The sequence below is a fragment of the Rousettus aegyptiacus genome, unplaced genomic scaffold (genome assembly GCF_014176215.1).
Source record: "Rousettus aegyptiacus isolate mRouAeg1 unplaced genomic scaffold, mRouAeg1.p scaffold_m13_p_2, whole genome shotgun sequence".
Classification (NCBI taxonomy): domain Eukaryota; kingdom Metazoa; phylum Chordata; class Mammalia; order Chiroptera; family Pteropodidae; genus Rousettus; species Rousettus aegyptiacus.
The window spans coordinates 134,884,739-134,898,669 of NW_023416295.1; the positions used below are offsets into that span (position 1 = coordinate 134,884,739).

A 13,931-nucleotide genomic window follows, 5' to 3' on the forward strand; every position below is an offset into this window, starting at 1 on the left:
ATCCCAACTCCCATTCTCCCTCCTCAGCCTGCACTTCTTGAGATGATTAAAAATAACCACTCTTTCTAAGGAACTGTCAGTCAAAGCTCTGTGCAGTGTGTAGTATATGCAGGCCCGGAAATGTTTTTAGACCATCCAGCATCGGCTCACTGGAAGATGCCGAATAAATTAAACCAAAAATATAAACCCCAGGTTGATGTGTTTGAACTTCTCAGCAAACATTCTTCATACATATTTAATTGCTCCATTGAGATTTTTACTGTTTGGAGAGGTTTCAGGCATTATTTCCATTCCATTAGTAAGCTTGCAGGGTGTCTACTCCTTAACTCGAAATGATTGATTCTATAAATGCTTTCCCACTTACTGACCTGAACGCTAATTGAGTTTGTGTATAGATTAAAAGAAAAAATGTGTTCTCAGAAATTGTTCTAAATATACTCCTGTCATTTAAATTCCTTGTAGCAGGAGAAAATGGCACATCTAGATGATGACACTAAATATCTGAATTGGATTTTTAAAACATGATATGCAGCAGACTAAGTTACAAGAGCTGGAGAAAAAGCAGCTGAAATAGATTTTTCAGTGCAAAAGCACAGTCTTCTTTAAAAAGAATAAGTACTGTGGATATATTCGCATCTTATTATGCCAGTTTCCAACTCTTCTTCATGTGGTAAATGTACTTATCATAATAAAACATAAATTTCTTATACTCTATACAGAAGTTAAAACTCAGAATATCTTATTATTTAGTTCTACCCAAGAGGGAAAGCTAAATGTATCTTGAGATCTTTTATAGACGGACTAAAATTGATGACATATACATCACCCTACTAGCCAAGTAAAACTTCTAACCTTCATACGTAGGTCATTAAGATAAAATATAACTAATTAATGCTAACTTAATGTGATTAAGCTTGAAAATTTAATCTTATAATTCTTTGTTACCCTATAGACTATGGTTGAATTAAAATTCTTAAACTTTAAGCCTCATATAAAATGAGTAAAAGTATTTTTCCCAATATGGTGCATTAATAATTATTTTGATTCTGCACATATAGAATTATATGAATGCTCTGTACATTTAATATATAATGCATTTTTTAAATGGTTATTTCCTATCTAAGAATATAACCTAATTTTAGAAAATAGAGTTTTGTTTTCCTGATCCTACTACTTTTTTTCCTAATAATCTTATAATGTCCACCAAAAATGCTCCCTTTAGTCCTCTGGCTATACCATCCAGAGTTCTCAGCAATACTTTTAATTTCCCTGAAAACTGTTTTCCTTAAGTAATTAAATTTAAAGAATGAATTATTTAAATTCATTCGTAGTAAGTATTTAATTTTTTTTAAACCTGAGAAACATGTAAACTCTTAGATTATAATAATAAACAATGTACCCTCCAGAATTTCTCAAGTATAGCTTTCTGATCAATTGAGCCTGGCCTTAACTTATACAGGATAATAACCTAGAAGCCCATTTCTGTATATACTGTGAAGACATTAGTTCTACTCTGACCTAAATCTGATAATGCTGTCATTGGAAAGATAATGTACAAAAAGATACAAGAAAGATTCAAAATCCAACATCAACACAAGAGTATTAAGGACTTTTACTTTCTGAAATTATCTGGAGTTGATTGGGACAACATGGTTCGATGAGAAATGAAGAAAATGTTAGATATCAAAAAAGAGATTTTTATACTATATGTGGAACAAGAAAAGGAAGGCTAGAGCTTCTGGCTGGTAAAAGGAGAATATGTGCCTAACAAAAATTTCGGGAAGATTTTTTTAAGTAACATAAGCTCACTCTAAAATTCAAACATATAACAGAAGAATATCCCAAAAAATTCTTAAAATGAAAAAAAAACTGAATATTGATCAGTCTTTCAGGTATTAAAATATATTACAAAGCTCCATTAATTAAAATAGTTTAGTATTAATAGGAGGAAAAATATGCATCACAAAGACTAAAAAGTCCAGAGATTAGTATGTAATGACCATGGTATTTCAAATCTGAGGGGGAAAACATGGCTTATTTAACAAATGATGATAGGACTTTTCAATTGCCGGCTTCAAAAAAATGGTAAATTTTTTACTTTATACTCTAAAACAAAAGGATTTTCAAATGAATCAAAGGCTTGAATACAAAAAAAAAAAAAAAAATGAAGTCCTAAAACTACCAGAAGACAAAACAAAACACTTTTTTCATAATCTCAGAGGAGAAAAGAGCTTCTAATTATAACACAAAGACTATAATCCATAAATAGAACAACTGATAAGTTAAACCACATAAAAATAAAATATTTCTGCATGGCAAGAAAAAAAAAAACACCACAAAACGACAACCCGAGACAGAAAGCCCACCAATACCAAATAAAAAGGAAATTATCAATCTTATTCAAAATAAGATAAATACAAATTAAAACTACAAAGAATTGCCATTTTTTACTATTAAAGGCAAGAATTAAAAAATTTGATAATATAATGTAATCGTAAAGTGTCTGATAAACATAAAATATAAGATATTTTACTGGTAAAAGTGTAATTTGGAACAACTTCTAAAGAAAGCAATGTGTCAATATCTATCAAAATTAAAAATTCACATTCCTTTTGGCCCACTAACATATACTAAACTTCATACAAATGTGAAATAATATATGTAAAAAGATAACACTGCAAACATTTGAAAACAGTTAAATGTTTATCAGTTAAATTATGGTTCATCTATGCAATATGGAAAGATCTCCAAAACATATTATTAAATGAAAAGAGTTGTGGAGAACAGTGTCTATAATATATTCCCATAACCTTTGTTTGCAATATATAAATGAACACACAGACATCATTTCTGAAATGATAAAATATAGTTAGCAAGTTTTGAGGGAGAAGAATTAAGAGACCACAGTAGGAGAGGTTGGCAAAGGCTACCAGTTGCTGCAATCTGCTCCCCACTCTTTCATAGGGATAGAACACTTGATTATTCCATAAGCACTTGGTAGCCAAACCAAGAGTGGCCATGTAACTGGATTTGGGCCATTAGGATGCAAATATAAATCACATGTGCAACTTTTGGGAAATGCCGTTAAAAGAAAAGAGAGATGTACTCTCTTCATTACTCTCATTCTCCTTCCCATGGGCTGGACTATAAAGATTCAAACTGGATTTCCAGCATCTCTCTTGTCTCATGAGTTAGAATGCCAAAGACAGCAGTACATTGAAATATAAGGAGGCTGGAGATAAGCAAATCATGCTGCGGTAACACTGACCTTAAACTGCCCACTTCTGGAGTCTTTTTGAGCCACTAGTGTCCTTAGGTTTCTATAACTATTAGTTAAACGTGATCCTAACTAATGTAAATGGAGATTCATTTCTGCCCAAATATATTTTCACTAAAATTTTGTTTTACGTGGATACATTTCTAATTCGAAACAATTACAATATATTATTATTGTAAATAAAAAGAATGTTATTTTATCAGATGAAAAGCAGAAATTATCTGTCTTTTTGACTTTTGTCTTTTGTAAATCAATAATGATCTTTAAAACTGAAATTGAGATAATATGAGGTACTATCTCAGATACCTGTAGAGTCGAAGTGTAAAACAGCAACTAACTCTTTTATATCAGTCTTCAATTCCAAGTGCATGCAAGTGTGCATGTGTATGTGTGCACATGTGTGCATGTATGCCTTTATTCCAATATACTAAGCATATAAGGTATTGCTGACCTGCTTTGATAGACTTATGGAGGGAAAAAGTCTAAAAGTATGAAGATTATCTAATGTCTCAATCTAAAGTCATATTTTATATCTTTGAAATCGATATGTTGGTAAATTTGATGCCAGTGATAAAAAAAATCCCTGTAATGGATTATTGAATGGATTAGGACTATGTAAGGATAAATATAGAAATAACTAGGAGCCAACACAGTTTCAAGAAGAGCAAGTAACACAAATTAACAATTTTTATTCTCATTAGGGGTTTAATCTTGACAAAGAATAGTGATGTTGTACCAGGGAGCATCTTAGTTTCAGTATATTTGATAAAATTTTTTTGATAGGACAATCCTTACTGCGGCAGGTAGAGTTTCAGCTTGTTAAATTACCATCCCCCCAAAATGATAAATACCAAGAGCTATGATGCTGCCTGTGGGGGAGCAGTAAGTAGTGTCAAGTTGCCAGGTATGTGTTCATCTTTGTTCTATTCAACATTTTATCGAGTAGTTATATAAACATTAAGAAAGTATGCTTATATCCTTGTGACTGATAAAAAGTTGAGAAGTATAGCATTTTGAATGGCAAAATCATGATTCAAGAAGATCACAACAAGCTGAAAATCATAGCATAAAACTAGAAATAAATAAGAAAATATATTTAACAGAGACAAATTAAAAACCCTACACTAGGACCGAAAATGGGAAGAACTATAAATATATTATATATTACATATACATATAAAATAAAACAGGGAAAACTATATATATTACATATATATATATTACATTAAGCTTAATTTGAACACACAATGTATCATGACTATAAAAATAATCTAAAGTAACTTCAGGTAAAATTAAAACAATTACAGTATCTAGGGCAAAAGATAATGATCCAGATGATAGGATTACATGCAGTGTACAATGATCAATTGAGTGCATCTGTCTTATGAACCATTCTACCAGAGTTAAAACCAGTTGAATTTGTTAGGATCCAAGATTAAGCTATTATGAGAATTACTATTGAGAATGGAGTTGCAACTGGGTTGAGTTTTTATAGACAGATCTGTATAAAAAAACTAGATGTAGTAAAAATGAAACCCACTGCTTACCTGTTTCCTCCTTTCCTCTTTCCTACTCATCCTCCTTCCCATAAATGTTTAGAGTGTTAACTATTATGGTAGTTGAAATGAAAAATCAATTTAAAAGTCTCTCTCCTCATGTACTTACAATCTTCGCAAATATACTCCACATGGAACTGCTTTATTAAGTAATGCTTCACCGTCTTGTCTACGCTAAACTTCTTTCAACTTTTCTTGTAAATGTTGTTGCAAACATACACATTTCTTCTTATGTCTTCACATTTATTTTTAAAGAAATGTGAAAGTTTAAGCATGTTTCCTTGGTGGGCTCAAACTGATGACCATACATAAAAAATAAATTTCATGTCTGGTTTTTCTCGGGTTTATAAATGAGTTTCAATGCCCTATGTACAGTACAGCATTCTGCATACATCAGTGCTCAGTAAATATCTGCAGATATCACTGATGTGTTTCAGTGAATACAGATTCTGTATGTGTACATTTAAAACACATAACTTATCTTCAACTTGTACTGTTTCATATGTGCCCTGAGGTTACAGAACATTCATTTATTTATTCAACATATTAATAATTAATGATTATCAAAGGCCATGAATTGTACTGGATAATGATGATTAAGTGATCAAAAAATAGCTATAGTCTCTGTCTTAAAAGAACTTGCTAACTGATGGGGGTATATAAACAAATGTAGAATCTCCTATAATAAAGAAGGAAGGTGTTCTAGGAAAGCAAGGAAAGACATTTAAGTAATATTTGAGGGCCTAGGAAGACTTGACTGAAGAAATGATGTCTAAACCAAGTCCTAAAGACTAATAAAACATAAGATGAAAAGAGAGTGTTCTAGGCAAATGTAACGAGAATTCAGTGACAGGTAATAGAGAACTAGGAAATTCAGATCAAATCTTTGTTCCAAACTAAAAAGGCTAAGTAAAATATAAAAACACTATTCTTTAAAAGCAACAAAAAGCTAACACAATGGTGAGGAATTACTGGGATAAAATATAGAAGAAAGATATTCCAGAGAGGTAAGCCTTGCAATCAAAGCTGGTTTTGCTTGGGAGAGGTCTGCTAATCAATTGTGACTTGACAAACCTGAGCAGTTTGTGATTCAGAATGAAAGCCTAGTCACCCGCAGGGATGGGCGCTCTGATAAATCACCCCTGGCTTTAAGTTGAGAACATGAAAAGCTACAACCTTAAGATAGCGTGAACTGTTAATAAAGTAGCCCTTGCAAGGACTCTCATCCCAACTTTATTACTTCATTCTGGGTAGTTCATATCTCAAGCCTTGAACTTATATTGAGAAAGATCTGTACTTAGTAGAAAAAACAAAGAACAACAAAAAACCACTCTGAAGAAAAAAATCATCTTAAGCCTCAAATTATTCTTATAAAGCATTTTTCAAACACAAACTGTCTACTACTACAGAGCCAGTGATGCCCAGGTATGCAATAAAAACAGATATCAAAACTGAGAACCTATAGAAACAACATAAACATTCACTCAAAATGTTCGAATATTAAAATTATTTGACATTGACCATTAAACAACTATGTTAACTATTTTCCAAGATAAAAAACAAACAAACAAACAAAAACCTTGAGCTTTAAAATTTCAAGAGGGAATTAGAAACTTTAAGAATGATGTGGGAAATTAAAGAAAAGAAATTCTATAAGTAAAAATTAATGACTGAAATAAAAATTAATGACAAGATTAACAAAAGATTAAAGAGGGAACTAATTAACCAGAAATAGGCCAAAAGAACCTATTAAGAACAGCATAGAGGGGCTAAATGAAAAGGGAACAAACAGAAGCAAGTATATGAAAATAGTGGATACAGTGAGAAGGTTTGATATTCTTTTAATTGGCAACAAAGACAGAGGAATGGAAGAGAATAGCACAGTGGCAGTATGGGGGGAGATATATATATATATGTATATATATACACACACATATATATTAAGTTAAATATATATATATATATGTAAAGTTCTAAAATGAGGAATGAAATCTGTCTGATTCAACAATCATAAAGAATCCCAAGCATGATACATATGTCATAGTAAATATATATATTCAAATCCACATCTAGGGGTATCACTGTAAAAGAGAAAGAGACCAAAAACAAGGAGGAAACGTTAAAAGCAGTGACAGAGGAAGGACAGATTAAAGGAACTACTTAGAGTAGCAGCCACTTTCTTACCAGAAACAATGGAAACCAGAGGCAGTAAAATGATATGTTTGAAAGGATATATTCAGTATGTTAAATGCAAAAAAGAATTTCAACCTAGACTTCTATAGTTCGCAAAACGTTCTTATGGTTAAGGTAAAATTGAGCAATTTTTGAACAATAACTGGGGAGTTTTGTAACTAACAGATCTACGCTTAAAGGAATCATAAAGAAATTACTTCAGGCAGAAGTAATGATGGAAAATGATACCAGCTGGAAGTTAATAGATGAAGAAAAGAATAAAGAGAAAATGAAGTAAAGTTGGGAAAAAGTAAAGACGCAAATATTATATTTTGATAAGGATGTATTTCTTAAAATTCTTACAGTTACACTAAAAGAATTAAAGCTGGATTTATTACTTTCTAATTGATAAAAGGAAATAACTGAAATGATGGAAAAATACCAATCCAACCAAAACGGGCAAAAAGGGTAAAAATTAAAGCACAAATTTAGATTGTGGATTTAAATACAAATATATCAGTATTTACCTTAAATGTTCATGGACCAATATATCAGTATTTACCTTAAATGTTCATGGACCAAATGTTCCAAAAAAATTGTTTTAATGTATTTTTAAAAGTCTATGTGCACTTAAAAGAGACATCTAAAACAAATATTCTAAATAATTGAAAGTAAACTAATGGAAAATGAGATACTCACTACAACAAAAAGGAGCAGATATTCCTGTATTAAAAAGTAGACTAAAGGCAAAAAGCATTTCCAAAGATAATCAATACAAAATGATAACAGGTAAAACAATTTAAAAACTGTATGCACCATTAAGGCGGTCTCAAAATATGAAAAATAAATTGTAAGGACAATAAAAAGAAACAGGTTCCATAATCATTGGAGACTTTTATTATACTTACATAGAGCTCTTAGTAACTGAAATGAGCAGACAAAATATATCAGTAAAAATATAGAAGAATTTAATAGAATTAATACACTTGAAGTAAAAGACATATAGAGAACTATGTAGCTTCAAAAAAGAGAACACAAATTTTTAAACACATCAGAAGATCTTTTTAAAGTGATTATATATACTTTATGGTCATAAAACATGTCTTGACAAATTTCTAAATGTTGAAATTATCCAAACTATATACTCTGGACAAAATTCAGTTATGCTAGAAATCAATAACAAATAGATAACTAAAAATTACAAATATGTAATTACTAATAAAAATTACTTAAAGCCTTAAGTACATATATTAGAAAGGAGGTGTGCCCGTGAAGTGATTAACTGTTTTAATTTCAAGATGTTCGAAAAAAACAGCAAAAAAAATGTAGAAAATAAGGGGGAAAGAGCAGAAATTAGTAAAAAATACAATCAAGAGGATTAATAAGAACAACGATAGTTTTCTGAAAAGGCTAATTAATATTGAGAAACTTTAAAGAATGATAAATGAGAAATGAGGCACACACACAACTAAGACCAGGAATGAAAACGGAACCATGGCTACAAATTCTGTAGACCTTACAGATACGAAGGAAGACAGAACAAGTTTATGGCAATAAATCCGAAAATGCAGAAAAAACTGGATAAATACTGAGAAAAAACTTGACAAAAATTAAAATGTGACTATAAATCACCTCTAACAATGAAAGAAAATGAATTATCTATAAAGAGAACATTCTCACAGAAAAACTCTAGGCCCAATGTCTTCTTCATTGAGTTCTGCCAAACATTCAAGAAATAAATAATTCCAGTTTTATTCTAACACTTCCTGAGAACAGAAAAAAAAAAAAAGGTGTACAATCCCTAACTTATTCTATGATGCCAACATAACTTAGATATATACATAAGTACAGTATGAGAAAAGAAGATGACAGGTCAATATTACATATAAACCTAGATGCAGAAACTCTACAGAAATATAAGCAATTGAATCCAGCAATACATGAAAAGTAAAAAGCAATGGTACTAAACTGTGTTTATACCATATTATGTAGGTTATTTTAATATTAGCAAATTAATTAACATAAAAATGCTCATAAAAGCATTAATAATAATAATGAAAACTTGGAAGCACCTCAGATGTTCTTCAAAGTAAAAATGAACAAATAAAATGTGCCATATTCACACAATAGAATTTTATTTGGTTGTCAAAACAAATAAATTATAGAAGCAATCAATAAAATGTGTAAAATTTATCAACATAATATTATGTGAAAAAGTAACTGCCACCATAATACCCTTTTAATAAAAACAATTAAAAAGAAAAAAAATAAAATATTTTAAAAAGAAAAAAATTTCAAAAGTATTTTTGCTTGGGTAGGCAAAGAATGAGATGAAAGCAGGCGATGTGAATAAATGTCAATTATTGTGAATGATACAACTATTGTTTCGTAGGTAGCACTACACATATGTAATTATCATTAAAAATAGTTCACTAAAATAATTAAGTAAATATGTAATGTGAACATGAGTGAACTAGAGATGAGATAGTGTCCTGATTCAAAAATTATGATTAATCTAATTCTGTGTACCGGAGGTTCAAAAATATCTTTTAAGAAAAAAAAAATCAATCAATGTAATTCACTACACTAACCGAAATATACATAATCATACGATTTTCTCCACAGATGTAGAAAATCATTTCATGTAATATAACATCCATGTATAATAAATACAATTCTGAGCAAACTAAGAATCAAAAGAAAACTTATTAAGCTAATAAGGGCAAACTATAAATAAACTCACCGCAAACATCATACTTAATAAAGACATTATTGAAATCAGGAATAATAACTTTCCTCACTTCTACTCAAATAAAAGACATCAAGACTGAAAAAAGTAAAAGCAAAACTGCCATTATTTGAGGGAGATATGATTAGTAATAAAGTTAAAAAATAAATTGCATATAAATCACTAAAATTAGTAATAGAATTTAGCAAGCTTGCTGAATACAATATCGATACATAAAATCTAGTTTAATTCTTATGTACTAGCAAATATTAGAAACTGAAACTATAAAAAACTATAATTTATAATATTATCCCAAAATATGAAGTCCTTAATAATATATCAAATAACACATATATTGGAAAAATTACATAATTTATTGAGACATTAAAGAAGACCTAAATAAAAGGAAACCTAGCCCTTTGAATTTTTGAATTTGAAAAATCCAAAATTGTTAAAATGTGAATTCTTCACAAACTGACTTATAGTTTCAATGAAATTGTAGTCAAAATCCCAGTTTTATTGGGCAAGTTGACATGCTAATGTCAGTAGAGATACTCACTAAAGCATATAAACCTTACAAATGTAACTATAAGTGAAAGAAGTAAAACAGAGCATAATTATATAAACTAAAAGAGGAAGAATTAAACCATATTATTTAGGAATTCATGTGCAATTGGTAAAACTATAATAAAAGCAAGAACGTAATCACCATAAAGTTCAAATAGTAGTTAACTTGGGCATGCAGGGAAGGAGGTAAGGAGGGTGTAATATAAAAGACGCATTGAAAGGCAACTGGATGTTGGTGATGCTTTATTTCTTGACTTGGTGGACAATACGCAAGAGTTCACTTTTTAATTCCTCATTACATAATACCTCATGTTTAAGTCTTTTTCTCTCTGTGTATTTTATTTCACAATTAAAAAACATAGTTTTAATGCTCTAGGAAGAGGAAATAAAATGTGTAAATATCCAAAGGCAAGTGATAGTGTGAAGCCACCTAGGAATTAAAGACATGGGTTATGGCTAGAGCAGAGAGTGTCAAGGGATTTGCAGGTGAGAAGCGACAAGGGACAAAATTAGAGACTCAAGCAGAAGTCTCATAATATCAGCTTTAAAATCCTAGTAAAATTTTTGGAAGTTCCTAAGAGTAGTCTTAAGGGGGAGCCATTAAAAGACTAAACAGGGCAACATCTTATTCTAGCTTTAGAGAGAAGAATGAGTTAAAAGGGGGCAAGGATGTAGGCAGCAAGATTGTTAGTTAGCTGTTGTGGTATTTCAGAAGAAAGAGGGTGATAATTTGAACTGGGGAAATTGGCAAAGAGGATAGCAAATAACAGAATGCATAATTACGAAAAGGAAGAATTTTCAGGGATTGATGAATTACTGGTTGTAGAGGTAATTAAAAGAAAATGAAACTAAATTAATGATAGTGCCATTCTGAGACACAAGGGGAAGGGGGTGGAGGGAGAAGAAGGGAGGAAAGTAAAAGGAGGAGGAGGGAGGGAGAAAAGAGGAAAGAGAAGAATTGAGGAGAAAATAATGAGTTCTCTTTGGGAGTCTCTGGGACATTCAAGATGAGAAGTAAACAATACAGTTTTTCCATCCATTTCATACATATTTATTGTGTCTGCTGTTCTAGGCACTGAGAATATAAGAGGGAAATGATAGAGGCCCTACCTTTATGCAGTTTTCAGAAGTCTGAATCTCAGGTAAAAGCTAGGGTGGAGATAGAGAAGCGGGAGCTATTATTTCCTTTATACTTCATATTTTTTGGGATATAAGAAATATTTGTGAATAAAAGTAAATATTTCTGTAAAATCACAGCATGTGATCGATTCAGTAAAGTGACTAAATCACAAGCTGAAAGGACAGCTATTATAGCAGGGCAAGGTGGCATAGCTAATTTTTAAACCAAGCTAACTTGATCACTATTCAAAAGCAGGGAACAGGTGTCAGCAACTCCACTTACTAACTACATGACATTGAGCAACTTTATGGACCACTCTCAGTCTATGTTTCTTAATTTCACAGAGTCGATGTGCCGAATGAATGAGGTAGTTTAAAAACACCTTGCTCAGGTCATAATAAAGGCTTGACACTGAATCTGAATCCAAAATGAGGATAATAGGGTGCTTTTAGTTAATGTACAGGAAAGTGCACCATTAGCATGTACATCAAGAATTTGACTGCAGAGTTAAATAGCTCACAAAACTGAACAAAGGAAGACTTTTTAAATGCAAAATTAGTTTGGCTTAATGTTATTTTTATAAGCAAATATTTCCATTGATTTGTGTGTTGAATACGGCTCTATATTAAAAGTATTGAAATAGTTACATTTCCCTCTCAAAACCTACACATATAATCAATAAATTTTCTTCCAGTGTGGTTAAACCTAACACTTTTTAAGTGTTACAGCTTAATTATAGTTCCCCAAAGATATCTTAAACAGTGGAATTGGTGGAAACATGAGCATGTCTATTGTCATTGTCTTTACCAGCTTTACAAAACAAGGAAGCAAATGTGAGGGAAAGACTCCCGGAGATTAGAGGGGCTCAAGAGGTGATTTCTAGAAAAGTGAAAAATGAGGGGGAAAGAGAATCTAGAAGTGAGTTGCTCCAGAATCCCTGTGTGATGTGCATGAGCTGCGCTATGTACTTTCTTCTGTCATGGTACATCCATCTGGGCTCCCTGAGTACATGGTGCTATCTGGCAACTATGCACTAAAAGCATGACCATGTCCCAGCCAATGGGAGGCCATGGTGGTGTGACTCTCCTCACTCATAAATACAGGATTTGGGTTTTTGGTTTTGTTTGGTTTGGTATTGATTTGTCTAAGGTCTTAATTATGTTAGGACACTTCATTAGTATCTCCAATATGATGCTTAATAGGCATCTCAAATTTAACATTTAATATTTCATTACTCAAACCAGAAAATTCAGAAGTCACACCTCTTTTCCCACTTTCTTTCTCTAATATCAGCCTATTTGACATAATAATTTGGGTGTTTAATGGACACCTGTCCAAACAGAAATCTTGATTCTCATCTCCAAATCAACTCCTCTACTAATTTTCCATTCTCTAAATGGCATCACCATCTGCCCAAGTGCTCAAGGCCACAAGTTAAAAGTTATCTTTGAATCACTTCTATTTTTTGCTCCTCATGTCTAGTTTCTCTCCAAGATATATTCGGAATCCATGTACACCTGTCCATCACCACCACTACAATTTTGGCCTATGCCAACATCATGTCTTGCCCAGATCACTGTTTTTCATACTGCCTTCCTACAATTCATTTCCCACATAGGAACTAAAGTGATCATTTTTAAAAACTGACTGAATTTTCACAGTGGCTTCCTGCTATATTCCTTAGGGTGACCCATAAGGCTTCACACCACATCTTGATCCTTACTGCCCCTTGGATCTACTTAATTTCAAATGACCCTCCAACTTTTCCACTTTTCACAAGCCACACTGGATTTCTTTCTATTCTTGAAAATGCCAAGCCTGTTCCCACATCAGGGTTTTTGCATGAACCATTTTTCTCTACATGGGATGCTCTCATAGGTCTTCTTGTAGCTAGTTCCTTCTTGTTATTCAGTTCTCCAATTAAGTACCATGGGAATTTCCATAGCTGCATAATTTAAAGTAGCCTCTTTAGGTTACCATACTGCTTTATCTTCTTTATTGCACAAATCGTTATGGGCTTTTACAGTTGGCTTTCCATATCTGTGGGTTCTGAATCTATGGATTCAACCGTGATAGAAATATTTGGTGAAAAAATGCTACATTGTTGCTGACATGTACTATGTAGTTAGGCCTACGATGGTTTCATCTGCATTGAACATCAACAGACTTCTTTTCTTGTCATTATTCCCTAAACAATACAGTATAATAACCATTTACATAGCATTTACATTGTTTTCAGTATTATAAATAATCTAGAGATGATTTAAGGTATACAGGAGAATGTATGTAGGTTAAATACTATGCCATTTTATATTAGGTATTTGAGCATCTGTAGATTTTGATATCCACAGGAGGTCCTGAAATCAATCCCCCATGTATACCAAGGGATGATAGTAATTAATTAATTGATTAGTTTTCTATTTGTTTTTGTCTGTATAATACCACTAGAATATAAACTGCAGGTCCTGATGGCAGTTATCTTATCTAGTTTTGTTCATATATGTTCAGTGT

General features: G+C 31.7%; 1 protein-coding gene across 7 annotated transcripts in view; it reads right to left on the reverse strand.

Annotated features, from left to right (window-relative positions):
- Positions 1-13,931, reverse strand: part of TMEM117 (transmembrane protein 117) — a 375,263-nt gene that overhangs the window by 92,274 nt on the left and 269,058 nt on the right. The window lies entirely within an intron of this gene.